This window comes from Brassica napus, chromosome C3 (assembly GCF_020379485.1).
Source record: "Brassica napus cultivar Da-Ae chromosome C3, Da-Ae, whole genome shotgun sequence".
Classification (NCBI taxonomy): domain Eukaryota; kingdom Viridiplantae; phylum Streptophyta; class Magnoliopsida; order Brassicales; family Brassicaceae; genus Brassica; species Brassica napus.
Window position 1 is genome coordinate 38,215,300 of NC_063446.1, and position 14,380 is coordinate 38,229,679.

The following is a 14,380-nucleotide window of genomic DNA, read 5'->3' on the forward strand; positions in this document are numbered from 1 at the left end:
AAACGTTTTTCAAGTTTCCAGTAATGAAATATATATATAAAACGTTTTTAAAATTTTTTAAAAATATTTAACAACATTTTTCTATATTTATAAATTTTTTATAATTTTGTATACATATATATATATATATAAATCATCTATAATAAAAATTTTAAAATTTTTTATAATTTTTTATAAGTTTCCACTAATAAACTATGTATAATAAAACATTTTTTTAAAAAATATATAAATATTTAACAACATTTTTCTTCATTTATAAATTTTTAACAACATTTTTCTATATTTATAAATTTTTTATAATTTTGTATACATATATACATATATATATAAAAGGTTTAATAGTTTTTTTTAAAACGTTTATAAAACCTTTTGTAAATATATAAATGAAAACATTAAAAATAGAAATGATTTGAAAATATGTTTGATGGGTTAATTTTTTTTTTTAGGGCCGAGGATGAAGCCCGCCCCGCAGCCCGTCTTCGACGTAGTTCGGTGAGCAGTTCCCGTGCATCGGGATCGTCTCATGACTCGGTTCCCGCATATATTCCCGCTCCAGCTCCCTCAGCCCCTCACGCTGCCCCTCACGCTGCTGCTCCACAGGATCCGGGGGTCATGCCAGTTCATCTATTGGTTCAACAACCAGGTCGAGAGCATCTCCCGTTTCTCCAACCCAACCCACGACGAGGCCATAGCACTTGGTTAGTATTTTTTTATTTGTACCGTTATATTTTTCCCTTAATTAACTTGCTAACTTGTATTTTTTTAAAGGTTCACCAAGTCGAAAAATGGCATTAGCCGGAGCATCAACCAGATGATGTACTCCATGCTCCGTTTTGGATATCCAAAGTGGAGTGTGATCCCTACCGACGAACGAGAGTTGTGGTTTCGTCAGTTCGCGGTATAGTAACTCTTCATTTTTTTAAAGTTTGAAATTTTTTTAAATATATTTACTTATTAAATTGTGTTTGTTTTGTAGCAAGAGTTCAACTGGCACTCCGATCTTACGGAAACAGTCCGTAAGAAATTCAACGAAAAGGCCATGGACTCTTACACAAAGCAGATAAACTCGTGGAAGACAGTTTGGCAGAAGAACAAGAAGCCACGGTTCATCAACGGGTCGGTGTGGGAGCAGTTGATAGCTCATTGGGAGAAGGAAGAAACTGCAGAGACGTCTTCTAGGAACTCCAGGAACCGGAAGAGCGATCGTGGCGGGAAAGGTATGTATGTGCACAACCTCGGCGCTTGCTCTATGTCTACTAAGGAGGATGAACTTGTAAGTTTTTTATTATTATTTATCTTTATATTTTTTAAATAAATATTTTATATATTTCTTGGCTAATAATGGCGGTTTTTTTAGATCGAAGCAAATGACGGTAATCCCGTTGATCGTCTACAACTCATTAAGGTGGCTCACACTAACAAGACGACGGGTCAAATTCAGGACCCCGTGATCAAAGGTGTAGTTGATTTGGTGGAAGCTGAAATAGTTTCCCAATCTCAGCCTCTCTCTGATGACGGCGAGTCCACGGGAGCTTCAACCAACCTGTCTCTATTGCAAATAAATGAGATGGTTGAAAAGGTAATTTTTTTTATTAATATATTTTTTTTATAATGTCGATTACTTACTTGTCCCTATTTACTTACTTTAAATATTTTTGTAGGCGGTTCCTAAAAGGAAAGGAGGCCGTTTAGTTGGGTTGGCCCGTCGTGCTTCTTCGTATCCGGCATCTTCTTCACAAGCTCCGTATGCCGATCCCATGATTCTCGAGGAGCTACATGACAAAGATGAACGGATTGGGGCATTGGAAGAGCAGAACACCACTATCCTTTCGGAGAATGCCACTATCCGTTCGGAGAATGCCACTATCCTTGCTGAGTTGGCATCCCAGAAGAAGTTCAACACCGAGATTATGCAGAAGCTAGATCGTTTGATGTCTTCGAGTTCATCTTAGTTTATTTCGGCTTTTTAAAACTTTCGGAATGTTTTTTTTTTATTTCGGTTTGTATGAATTTTAAACTTTATGAATGTTTTTTTCCTATTTCGGTTTTTATGAATTTAAATTTTATAATATTATTAGTTTTAAATTTCTGATTTTTTAAATTTATTAATATCAAAAAATATATAAAAATGCAAAATTAATTTAAAAAAATAAATGGGTATATACCGACGGACAGTGGTCGTCGGAATATACCGACGGACATATATCCGTCGGAATTTACCGACGAACCTTGTTCATCGGAATTTACCGACGGACAACGGTCATCGGTAAATTCCGACGACCGTTGTCCGTCGGAATCCACCGAGGAACACTCTACGTCGGAAGTGTCCGAGGAACGTTCTCCGTCGGTACGTAGTTTTTCCGATGAACTCTGGTCTCGTGTATCTGCATCGTAATATCGTCGGAAGTTCGTCAGAATGACGTTTCTCGGTATTCGTCAGAAAGTCGTCGAAAGTTCTGACGAAATTCCGACGAAAATTTTTTTTCCGACGAAACGATACCGACGGACGGGTTCGTCGGAAATTCGTCGGAATTGGTCAATTCCGACGAATTTCCGACGATTTCGGCCATCAGAATCCCCCTGTTTTCTTGTAGTGAACGAAAAACTTTATATTTAGACGATCGACATATAATATGTTTACAGTATTTATGTTTAAGGCTGTAATACTAATTGCCCTACTTACAACATATAATATTCAAGGGATTTTTGGTTTGATGACAAACAACGAAATCTACCAATCTAACAATATTAAAAGGGGATATACTCAACTCTTAGCCTATCCACATCAGCATAGAAAATCATCCGATCAAAATGTGTCACCTCAACTTAAAATCCACTTAACTTCTAAATACTACCCTAATCATTTTTCTCGGATCTTTATCGTAGACGTCGGCGATCCATCTTCCTTATATTTGTCGATCACTATTCGTTCCACACAATCTCTTTTAAGCGATCCATCTTCCTTGCTAAATATGTTTACAGATTTCTTCATGCATGCATCAAAAATCAGTTACTTTTTTCACCTCGTATAATTTCTGCAATCTCTTTTTGGTTTGAGATATCAGGGCTTTGCTTTGCTGTTCATCTTACAAAGCAAACAACAAACGTAGATTGAGAAGGCTTATGTCTATAGATTGACTCAGTGCAATCCTTGAAGATTAAAGATCAGAGATGGCGTGCAATTTCCAGGTAAACAGTAAGGGACCTTCTCTTCTTTTAGATCCTGTTTTTGTTGTTTCTTTTCTTATTGAAACAAGCCAGTTACACATGCATACCTGAACGCCAAGATCATTATATTATAAACCTATTATTCTTAATGACATCTCCACTGTTTTTTATATAGATCAACCAAAAAAAAATCATTCCCATGCTGTGTCACGGTTGAAAGCAGTTGATAGGAAGAAGATCAAGGAAAAAAGAGCAGAAAGAAGGTACTTTGTGGTTTAACTTTCTATTTCTCTTTATATTATAAAACTAAAAGCATTGAATCTGATTTGGGTGGTTTCTCTTTGTTTCGTTGCAGTTGGGATGTTGGGTTCACTTTAGGGATTTTTTTTGGGTCTAGGTAATTTTCTTATAATTGATGGTTCATAGCAATGGATTTTTGTTTGAGGATTATCTCTACGTTCAATGTTTTTTCCCTTTTGAAAGTTTTGTAACCTTGAGCAGCAAATTTTTCCTTTTGCTGATTTATAGAATTTGTTTGTGTAAAATGATTTAGCACAAAGTACTTTCGTTTTTGCATCTTGATTTCAATGTTATTTCGTCTGTGCATACTGTTTGTGTTTGACTTTCAAGAACAAGTTGCATAATTTTGCTGGACAACACTCAGATGTCCCTGAGAACTTGAGTCCGAAACTCAAAGAGGTTCTAAGAGAGATCGATCCAAGTGAGTCATTCTTCCAGCTATATAAATATAGACAGCCTTTTAAATTATGGTATTTGGTGGAGTACATAATATCGTATACCTTTTCCATTTTCATTTGGGGACCAACAAGATGAAATGGAATCAAAGCTTTTCGAGAAAAGGGCAGCTTTAGAAGCAAAATAGCAGAAGTGATATTAGCCTTTGTATACCAAGGTATGCAAACGATTTTTGATTCTGTGTGTTCTCTTCTTCTTTTTGAATCCCACATGCCTATAACTGGAGGTGTGATAGCAGTAGATGTACAAAAGAATAGGGCTTGCAGGCGTTAAGGATTGGATGATGAAAAAGTAGAGTAAAAAAGATAGAGATGACATTTAATGATATCATTTCATAGAATAAGGATTACAACGGACTGAGGACAAGACATGGAGGTTTGAAGTGCTCCACCACCACCTTTGATATTCATTTCGGGGATATCATTGTCAAGAACGTTAGCCATCCAATCCTCATCGGCCAAGAGTACTTCCCTTGGAACCAATGCAACAAGCAGGTAATGCATTTTTAGTATTCATTTTGTTAGAAGTCATGTCTTGGGCTCTTGCCAGTATAATCATTAGCACCTAGCGTACATTATTTCAAACTGTGTTAGGGTTCTACAAATATATTATGTTGTTTTACCTTAAATCATTGATGAGGATCCACCATTTTGATAGAGGTTAGGAACCTGATTCTGTAAACGACACAAAAATGATACATACATGTAAACGTCAAACTCAACAGTTTAGTTACAAAAACCTTTCGATTAATCACGTGATAACCGACTTACACATTATCTAGATGTTCTGATTTTTCTCATGTCTTCATATGTTAGATTGTCTGATGTATTTTCTTGCTCCGTGGCCTTTTAAATTCACGGTTTTGTTCTATCAGGTTGTGCTTAAGATGTTGCCAGAGATGGGTACTGTTGAAAATATTCCAAAGTTCATCGAGGGAGTGAGAGAACAGGTAAACTTAATGCTTGAAACTACATGGTTCTATTTTGGATTAGTAATGAGTCTTTCTATCAATATTCTTATTCTCATCCCCTTGAATTCTTTGGAAGATGAAGATATCTGATTTAGAATTATGTGTCTACAAAAAAAAAATGATCTCAAGACGAAATTATCAAAAGAAATTGCAGCTGAAGTATTGTCCGCTGGTGGAAGGACAAGCGAGGTATGCTATATCCCGTAGTTCAGGCTTTTACTAAAACTAACGCACAGATTTTCGGTTTAGTGAAAAAATATTCATGTTTCCTGTAAGCACATGTCATAGATCAATAAAAAATATAAATTCATATTTTTTTGATTTATATACAATCTAAATTTTAATAGTAATGAAATAGAGAGAATAAAATATAAAAATAATAAATTAATACTATAAATTATCTTTATGTTGTGAGGTTTTTTATTAAAAATATAGAATATATTCAAATTTATTGTGTCAATTATTTATGAAGTAATAAAAATAATTGATATAATAATTTCTTTTAAACTTAGTTTATGTGTATTTTCATAGTTTTAATATGAAATCACTTCAAAATTATAATATATTATTTTAATTTTTAAATCATATAATTTTTAGTCCCAAATTTTATAAAATTTTCTTATATTTTTATATATATATATATATATATGTATATATATATGGACATACGCTTCCAACACGTATCCGTTTCCTAATTTTTCTAAAAATCTCGCTTATGCACTTCCATACGTTTCCGCTTCAACGTACCTGCTTCTGTTTCCATATAACATAGGTTTAGAGCAGCTTAAACTTAGATGGCTCAAGGGTATGAATTTTACATGCATGCATGTGTACATTCGTGTGAAAGAGAGACATGGTTGATGAACCAAAAACGCCTTCATTCTTGACTTTGATACCACTCTAAAGTAAGCACGCTCTAATGTACTCTACAGATTTCATTAAGCAAATATGTTTTTGACACAATCCATCTTCTTAGGTGGTTATGGCCTTTCTCAGCGTTAACTCTATTTTCACTGGAATATGAGGATATTAATATGTGCATTGCTAGCCAAATAAACTATGTTCTGGTTCTACATACCTGATTGCAGAAGTTATTCTTTTCAATAGTGTTAGAGTGTTAGTAAGGTTATGTGGTTAGTTGACATCAACAATAACTTTCTAAGAACAGATGTTACGCGGAAAATACAGAACAAAGCTAAAGCTTGATTTTCTGAATGTTTTCGTTTATCATCCTCAGACTAAGATTTCTCAGCTGTTTGGTTGTCTCAGTTCCGTAGTAATTTATTTACTCTTTAATCTAGGAGACTAGGATATAACATGCTTACCGGCTGTTTGTTTTGTAGTCTCACTGGTCGTTTCCATTGATAAATTGGGAATCATGATCCTAGAGTGAAGTAAGATTTTCTTGGGTTTGCTAAGGATTATTTTAGATGCAAGTTTACGTTGATTTTAAGGTTTTTGCTGAATGCATTTAAATCAACAGTTAAATTTTAAAATGCATATTGGTTGATTTTAAGATTAAAACAAAGTTTGAAATATACATTAATAAACCATATTTTCATAGAAACTCAAATAAACTAGACAAAACAATTAATGTACTTTAGCTAAGATTTAATTTTTTTTAAAAATGTTCAACATTCTTCCCAGCTTATATGTATTTTCTGATATTGAAAATAAATACAAATTGAATTTTAATAATCTCAAAATTGTAGTCACCAGAACAAAAAAAAACTTAACAGTTTTGTCTAATAATTTATAAGTGTAGTTAATCTAAGTATGAAGATATATACTCAAATACAAATTATAAAATAATTTAAATTTATCTAAAATATATGAAAAAACCCGGGCGTAGCCGGGAAAAATCTCTAGTACTACTAAAAGGGGATTTCCTGAGTTTCTAGCAATGCCACGTCAAATTTTAATTCAAGTCATGCAGTTTTAATATATTTGTCGCGTCAGTTTAACCTAGAGTGATTAAGAGGCCCAAATTGGAAAAGTATAATGGAAGAGGCTTCGTAATGCCCTTTTCCGTGTTGGATTGCCGAAGATGACCCTCCGGGTCTGACACATGAATCCCGCTTATACTGACACAGCAGTTCGAGAAGATTTCGTGCAGGTTTTGTAGGGCCTGTGCAAAACCGTAAGTTAGACCGTAGGTAAGTTCTAGTCCACACGTTTGGTTAGGGTATTGAGTCGACTGTTTGGACAATATGTTCGAGATGGCGTCAGTAAGATAAACCTCATGTTGAAAAGCGTGGGCGTGGAGGGCGATTACGCGGCAGCGGAGCGCTTAGCGGTGGCCAACCGCGGCGAGTTCGTCGTAATCGGTAAAAAGAATCTGGTTCATAAAAATATTTCAGTTTTTCGAGTTTTAAATGCTCAAAATGGAATAGAATAAATAACTGATAGTTTTACCAAAGTAAATATAGTTGAATTTAAAATCTATATATATAAAAGTTTGTTTTTTCCCTTCTTATGACAAGTGGAAAGGGGGTTTGTTGACATGTGTCCTCATGTTTTTTTTTTGTATTTAAATTCTTCTTCATTTAAATTATTGCAATTTTCTCCATCAATTTCTAATTGTGTATTATCTAATTCTTCTCACACTTATTGGTCTCTAAAATTCAAGAAATAAATAAAATAATATAAATATATTTTAAATATTTAATTTATTCACACCTAAAAATAGCAAGACATTTCATCATTTTATTACTTTTACTAATTTTTATTATTTCATTTACAAATTATATGTATTTCACTATTAGTATCATAAGATAATCAAATTAAGAATAAGAAACTAGACAACCAACACATAAACTAAGAAAGCGGGCCAAAGGGATAATAATAATCGAAAGGCCAAAGCAACCAAAAAGCAGAAAAATATATGCCTAAAACACCGGAATCACAACCAGTAGCTAAAAAGTAAGAAACACCTCACAGACTAAACAAGAACATACAAGACGACATGCAACTGAAAAACCACAAAGCTCTGGATAGAAGGGACCAAAGCTCCAAGAGACTAACTCCGCACACCTATACCAAGGAAAACATGGAAAGAAAAGAAACAACTTGAGAGAGAGAGAATGGAAGACAACCACCAAAAAATCAGAGACTAAACTTGAGACCAGAAATAACCTTCCAAGCCCACATAGCATACACGAACGAAAACATTATCCAAATCTCGAGTGGAAAACATGGTGAAAGGGAGAGCCACCAGAGGTGCGATGAAAGCTGCAAAGAGATGCAAGAATAGAGAGGGAAAGGGAGACGGAGCGAAATCAGAAAACTATGGAGCCGTCCTCGAGCTATGAAAGAGAGCATAAAAGTCAGAACACCAAAAACTAGATCTTGAAAACCAAAACGAGCATAGACTATTGACGGTAAGCCAACGACGAGGAATACAAAATCAAAGACGAATAAACTCTGACCCAACCAAGGAGATGCAGTTCCTAACATCAGCTGAAATCTAAGGAAGAAGAGGAGCAATCAATATTGACTGGAACAGCCTACAATGCCGTGGGAAGCAACCGAACAACTGAAAACTCATAAACCCGATCTGCAACAAATACCATATAATCTCATAGGTGAAGAAGGCAAGAAGAACAAGAGAAAAATGTGAGTCTTTTCCGGTGATTGTGAGAAGCACCGCACACCAGAAATGTAACGAAATACATAGACGGTGAGGGCTCAAGTTTAAAATATGGGGAGAGGGCAAAAAACATCTTAAAAATTATAATTTTCAAAAATATGAAAAAAAATATAATACAATTTTGACGATGAAACCGTTAGTCTTAGAATCAACAAATGCGTAGATGCAAAGTTATTGAAATTCAATATTAGTTTACGTTGGAGGCTCATTTGACTACTAACAAGTACTATATACACAACAACACATTATTAAAAAAAAACGCAAAATATATTAACTTATCACCTACTACATAACAAACTAAAAACATCAAATAATGATCTTAACAAATAAAAACGATAACATAATTACATTATCCAAAAAAAAATCATGCTCTTAGCAATAATAAAACAATATTCCACGCGAAGCGCGGACACCCCCTAGTATAAAATAAAGTTGATGTTCCAAAAGGAAAACATGTTAATGTAGGTGTTTGTTTTGTGATTATCTTGTTTGAATAAAGATAATAAATTCTTTCAACCTATTTTAGTAGTAACCATTTGTACAACTTTAATTTCAATATTTGTTCTAGTGTGTACCCATATTAGTCCTTACGTACATGTCAATTCAGATTGTATTAATGAAGGATTTGGTTTTAATTGTTGAAAGTCTTGCTGCCACTAACCTGACTAACGATGTCTGAAAGAAATATCGGTTACAAAAATCCCAGGAAAATATACTGCATATGCGATAGTGATAGGGTAAAACGTAAGCCGATAGGGTAAATTAGAATACAAATACAGATCGGAAAGAGTCCACGTTTGTGATATTCATAGCCATGGGTTTTTCATATTTCCAAAACCTGAACTTCTATGTCGGGATGCTGGCAATCGTCTCTGTGACCTCCACAAAATGGGTATGTTAACACCGAATTTGCTAAGCTAATAGAATCCTCCTTCCTTAATGAGGTGCTTGAAAGTTTTTAGTCTATGGAGTGTGATGGATTCATGGATCAGGGTAGACTACAAATATAAAACGTGATTGGAGAGCTGTAAAGTTAGAGAGGTTTTGAGTTAATCTACAACAGAAGAAAAGATAAAAGCTCGAATATGATAACTTATGGTCGAGCAACACCATGTATATACTCCATAAGCTCTCCTCCTCTTTTAGTGTTGCCTAAATGGGAGGGGAAGTGAAGCTGACGGCGGTTACGCATCAGTGGTAACTTCTATCGGCAACGAAGAAGACAGAGACGTCGCCTGTATGTAATAATGTTTAAAAAAATATCTAGATTATATCATATTATCGTAGAAAGTTAAATTTTAATAGTCATTCAACTTTGAGTAATAGATTAGATATTCAAGGATAAAAACGATTTAATAGATTGGATTTTACTGGTAAAAATTAAATAAAATGTTAACTAAAACATATAAAAATATTGTTTTACAATTTTTTTATAATCAAAGCTGTAAATCCGAACACAATGACAAAATCAGAGCACAAACAAAACTTTACAAGTTTTTAGTAAACTTAAGTAAAGATAGCCAACAACTGCATAGGGGAGAGTTTTTCAAAAAAAAAAAAACTACAAAGGGGAGAGACTAAGGTAAGAAGCAGAATCAAAACTTGAAACATATACTAAACAGAGCCATTTCTAGATGGTTTTGACCTTAATCTTGTACTTGCCATGAAACTTCCTTCGAGCATCTACAGTTTCTCTGTATAAGAAAGAAAAGAAACTTAACTATCTTGAAAAAAATGATTAAATAAACAAAACATCATGAGGTTTCAAACAAACCTGAACGTATCAATGATCTCTTTGCTTTACTTTACTCGCTCATAAAAAGCATTGGCTGCCTCATCAAATCGCTGGAGATTCATTGATAACTCAGTGAATTACAATGTTTTCAGTGTTCAAAATCAAAGGATTTTTGTAATAGAATTGAGATTGTTTTTACCTGTAGCAAACTAAGAGTAGCACCTTCTCGGAAACATCATTTAGGCCAATCAGGTTTTAGTTCTCTGCAGACTTTAGCATCAGATAAGGCATGTTCAGCTTGTCCTAACCCGAAACCAGCAGAGGCTTTGGTTTGAGAAGAAGGTAAGATCAGTGGGTTCAAAATCAGTAGCCGTTGTTCAAAGAAAATGCCAGAGTCACAAAATTTGAAAATCTTCCTATGAGTAGTAGAAATATATAACAGTGTGCTTTACAAAATTTCAGAGTATGAAGTACCTCAAGGTCTTTCTTAGGCACAGTCTCTCCAGATTTTGACTTGTTTGAGTTTCCCTATTGTTCTTTATTTGGTTCCATGTGAGCGAGAACTCAAACAAAGGTCCAATTTGAAACAGTTTCAGGTTTTGTTGTCAATGGGAAGAGAGTCTCGACAATCTTTCTGTTTTCTCTCGGAGCTGCAACTTCTTACTGCCTTCCTGAAAATCACAGCCATGTGAAGTTTTGTGTTCATCACTAAAAAGCTGATTGTTAAGTTAAGGTTACCTCTTCGTCTTTCTGATTAGGTTCAGCTCCAGCTTTAAGTAAACAGTTGATTAACTCAAGATCTCCAATATCAGCAGCAAAGGCACCCGCAAAAACATCAAGCTATGGACAGCAACTCCTTTAGCAACTCGATTTCCCCTACTGATAAATAAAACAGAACACTTTGTGATCTTACAGCTGCATGATGCAATGCAATAGCTCCTAGTGAGAGTGACCTTCGGGATTTTATTAGGGTTGATTTTACAAAATTTGTGTGGTTGATTTGTTAGATCTGATTAAAGTTTCCATTCTAGACAATAAAAATGTAAAGGAGATGTGAAGAACAGATCAAGGAGAAGGAAACGACCTGCACTATTTGTAGCAGTCATAAGTTTCTTAGTCCTGCACTTATTCCTTGAGTATTATCAGCTCACTATAAACTTCAATCAGCTCTGCCAGACACATCAATCATCTTCTTCTGTCCACTGTTCGTCGGGGCTCCAACCTTCCTCGGTCGTACTATGTGAACCTTCCTCTCTCGCTCATACACTATCCGAAGAAAAATTCACCGTGGAAGCATACAAATTTATAGGAGAGCTTCCTCCGGTTCGAGTGGTGGGATAAAGCATATAAATACACAGATCTAAGGAAAACAAAAATGAAAACCTCAACCGTTACAGAGGCAACATCATCTGAAGAGAAGGGAAGAAGCTACGGCAGAACTCTATTTGTAGATATATTCATAAAATAAGGAAATCTTATACACAGTGGGCCGAACAAAAAGACTGCAAAAAGGCCCAAACAGAAAACGTAAACAGAACGATGGACCGACCACAGACTCTTTGTTAACGAAAAAAGAAAAGCAGAAGAATCTGTAGCTGCCAGGTGTCATCTTTTTCCCCTATGCTCTTCCTGAGTTGGTGCAGGAAAAAGAGAGTAAATATATTTTTTTAACGCTGATTTATTATGATATTACAATTATAAGAAAGATTACATAGACGATCCGACAACCGACAATACTACCTTACCTTATAAGGATCTACGCCTAACTGCATCACTTGAGCCGTCCTACGAAAATCACGCCTGACCGAGTTTACCTGCACCATGTTAAAATTGTTTAATAAATCGCTTTCTCCGGGAATTGAAACCTGGACCTGCTGGTGTAGAAACATTAATGAACTCTTAGTCAAATCATTGGACTAAGGAGGCTTCCACGAGTAAATCTATTTTATTGTAATAGATATGATGAAAACAATGAATATAACTTAATTAAACTTTAATTATAATCTTTTTACTCTTAATCTTAGATAATTTAGGTTTTTATATATAACAATTATTAGCTTATAGTTGATTTAAACTTTGTTTTGTCTTTAAGATTATTGAGTTCCAAGATAGAAAATATTGTTTTATACAGTTTTGACCCTATGAGTTCCAAACATTTCTTAAAACATGATTATATGACTAATAAAGTGAGTAATGTACAAAAATCTTAGTTGGAATCATTTTATATCTTCGTACCAGTATGAAAGTTATGATATCATTTAAATTTGAATATGCTGTATTTAAACTCATTTTCCACCAACTGAGATAGTTGAAATGAGAGAAGTCTAATCACTTGAAAAATTCTAAATGTCCTTATTTATAGTAAAAATAGATAATCAACTTAATTTTCATTACACATCAGTTTATTGCGTCCAAAATATCCGTCGAGTGTTCTATTTGAGGTGTCTCGTTACTTTTTTTTCCTCTTAAATTCTATCACCCTCTTTTCTTTCAGTCTTCAGTTCTGATTTTGATTTGAACCACTTTGTTTCTCACATGCATGTTCTTACAGAGTACTAGGGCAGGTCCGCGCTACGCGCAGAATTCAATGTATTGGTTTTTATGAAATACATAATTTTGTATAAATTTTCTTCTATGTTCAGTTAGTTATAAGTGTGATTATGTTAACAGAATGAGATTGAGTTTTCAATTACCATAATTCTTTTTTTATGTTAGAGTATCTAACACTGTGGAAAATAAAGTTTTAACTTTGAATTAGTCTTAGTCACTAAAAATATATTTTGTAGTTGTTTAGGACAATGTCATTGCTACTATTAGTACTTTTTTTTTATGTTATATTTAAGGATTTAATTTTGCTTTATGTTATGTCAGTAATTTGCTAGAGATAAACTAAAGCAAATGTAAAACACACCAAATAAACGGAGGAATAGTATGCTTTGATGATTATATATTTATACTTACATAAATTTTTAATCTAGCTATAGAATATTATGCATAAACAGAACTTATACGACCATATATTATTATGTACAAAAATATTATAAATCAACAAAATACATATTAAACTAACTATTATTTTAAAATTATTTTATTACGATATAGTACAGGTTAGTTAATAGAATAACTATATATACTTTTCGATATTTGTACTAAAATTATTTGTAAATCTAAAATATGAATATATTAACATCTCAAATTGATAGTAAAAGAAGACCTTTTTTATAAATTATTTCATCTAATCTTCAAATATTAAAATTAAGAATATATTTATAAAATAGTGATAATAATATTTCTGAAGTTCAAAACATAACTTTTAAAAAATTAAGTAAAACAATTAATGTACACAAATTTAATTTAATTTTTTCTATAAAACATAAATTATCTAGTTTGTGGATATAAATATATAATTTCCATCTAAATATTTTCTTGAGGATAATATTGCACTCTAAACTAAACCCGGTTAATATGAATTGCACTCGCATCCAAAATGTGCAATTTTCCTATATATTTATTTTAGTTTCAAAATCATAATAATCCTCGTATAATACTATGTCTATTTATTATTATTATTTTTCTTTTCCTCAAACTAAAAACTAAAACATATTATAAGCACTTTTTTTTTCTTTTTAGTCTAATCCACTATTACAATATGTAAAAGAAATTGAATACTATTTTGTATCTGTAATCATACTTGTTTAATATATATGCCTAAACATCCTATACAATCAATACTAACAAACATATAATCTCTGAATAAGAATATTTTTCAATGATAAAAAAAAACAACTTTGGGATGTTTTAAAGATACATAAGCAGAACGAACCTGATGTTAGGTGGCGTTGGTAATGTTAGATGCGCTCGTGACTGAGCAAGGATGACGACGTCTTATGTTACTCCACTATCTGCCTGCAAGTCCAGCCTTTCCTCTGTTTTATCTCTTGACCATAACTAAAAGTTGTTTTTAAAAGATCTTAGAGTATTGTCAGGATATGTAGTGGATGCGATGGATCTCTTTATATACATATAAGCGCTTATTGATGTGCACTAAAGTGTCAGTTACATACTACTTGTATGTATGGAAATGCGAAGAGATATATTAATT

The 14,380-nt window shown here is 33.4% G+C and overlaps 1 long non-coding RNA gene across 1 annotated transcript; it reads right to left on the minus strand.

Annotated features, from left to right (window-relative positions):
• Positions 1 to 9,923: 9,923 nt before the first annotated feature.
• Positions 9,924 to 11,722, minus strand: LOC106416644. Its single transcript, XR_001283234.3, has 6 exons — positions 11,363 to 11,722; positions 11,017 to 11,157; positions 10,753 to 10,949; positions 10,478 to 10,602; positions 10,318 to 10,388; positions 9,924 to 10,237 (listed from the first exon to the last, which is right to left on the minus strand). It is a non-coding gene; the product is annotated as an uncharacterized LOC106416644 (long non-coding RNA).
• Between the last annotated feature and the right edge of the window lie 2,658 nt (positions 11,723 to 14,380).